Source organism: Grammomys surdaster, unplaced genomic scaffold, assembly GCF_004785775.1.
Source record: "Grammomys surdaster isolate TR1022 unplaced genomic scaffold, NIH_TR_1.0 320, whole genome shotgun sequence".
Lineage (NCBI taxonomy): Eukaryota > Metazoa > Chordata > Mammalia > Rodentia > Muridae > Grammomys > Grammomys surdaster.
In genome coordinates this window covers 750784-752752 of record NW_021604739.1, presented here as the reverse complement: position 1 = coordinate 752752, position 1969 = coordinate 750784, and positions in this window count along the sequence as shown.

The window sequence follows — 1969 nt, the reverse complement described above, 5'->3', positions numbered from 1 at the left end:
CAATTGTAGGAATGAGTTACTAAGAATATGCAAAAACCTGATAAGAATACAGATACGGAAACACATCACAGACAGATGCTAAAGATGTCAAGCTCTAAATTCTTGAGACATCTCTCCAACTTCAAGTGATGGAACAATCAGCTCCATGACAGATTATCCTGAATATGTCAGGAAGGAGACTCTGTTTAACTAACATTCTTGCTTTTATGACCCTCATGTATGATGTGGTCTGTTCATAAGAAATGAACACAGAGAAGAGAAATGTCATCTGAATTTTCTAGATGCCACATTTCTTAAAGCATTCTGCTAATCATACATCAAAGATATTACTAGACTATTCCTTGCATAAGCTTATAACCTGGTATTGAAAACAGATGTAGAAATCAACAATATTCTTGGAGAGATAAAAATAAGATTGTTTCCTGACCATAATAAAGGCTATCCAGGTGACTATTTCTATCTTTTAGTGAGGTTAGAGAAAGGATTCTACTAGATGGAATTTTAAAAGATGAATTTGAAGGATAAATAAGAGTCCTCTCTGAGGCAGAGGGTATTGTTGGCAGAGAGAAGTGAATGAAAATAATACTTGTAGATGGAACTCATTTGGATGAATTTCCAATATTATAAAATAAAGGCAGCCCAGAGCAAAAGGACAGACTAGAAGAAGCCAATGACAAAAGCTTTATCAGAGCATCTGAGAAGAAATAATAACCTTTGGATTCAATGATAACACAATTTCTATTTTATCATTGGTATTTCTACCAAATGAATTAAAATATCAAAGTGGGCACATCCATGATTCTCAGCCAACACTGAAGGTGGAGAACTTTTGAAACTGTCAGTGGGCACAGTAGTGTTTCTACTGAATGTAAGGCCAGTCCCAACTTCTTTTCCAGTATTTAAGCACTAATATCTCATTGCCTTGAATCACAGCAGGGCAGTCAAGGGAACTCAGTGGGCTCACCCTGGCAACACACACATTTAAGAATAAAGGACAAAAGACTTTATCTCTTCCACCCACAGATATTAGGGAGACCTTCCAGCCTCCTGCCTATATCATGCCCTCCCTCAAAGGTCTCACTGTGTGAACCATCTGATCTTGTCGAATAACACTCCCTAGGCCAGCTAGGGCAAGTCTGCCCTGCAGGGGGTTCATTCATCACTTAACTGCCTCCATACCCTCTCACAGGAAAAGCCAGTGCTGTGTGGTGTGCTGTTCCCTAGGTTTTCTCCCTCCAGCCTTGGTTTTCCTGGGTCTGCACTTTCACTCAGCGTTCTTGAAGCTCAGGGTTGCAGCTGGAACTTGAGGCTATGAAATGACTTCTCCAAATCAGAAGGGAGCATGTCTCATGGAAAGTGAGTGACACTGAAATTGACCAGGCAGAAAGGAGCTAGTCCTGGATCCTCCAGGTGTACTTAAGGGATTTACAGACTGCACACGTGCCAAATCAGTTCTCCCTCCTCAGTACACTGGACCTGTTGTCTGGACAAAGGCTTGCACCCTCCACAGTAGGCAAGTAACTTTCAATACTCTGGTGCTTACCTGATGAAGGTTTCACCTTGTACCTGTTGCTCTAGAAGCCCTAGAGCAACAGAGCAGCATTTCCCAGATTAGATTCCTAGCTCTGTACCCAAAGCAGTGTCATGACCCCAGCCGCCATGGAAACCAACACAATAAATGATTTGCACTGATGGGGAAAATTTCAGTTTTTTTTAAATGTGGGAAGCCATTGGGGCTGCTTGGCAGGAATCTGACATTGGCCAAGGACAAGGAAATGGGCTTTAGACAAGAATCTGACTTTGGGCCATGACAAGGAAATAAGTTCAGGCAGGAGTCTATTTTTAGGCTAAAACAGAAGTAAATTCAGTCAGGAATCCAAGTCTTAGGCTAAAACAAAGAAGTAATCTCAGGCATGAATATGACTGTGGGCTAGGACAGGGAAGTAGGCTCAGACAGGGAAGTTGACAT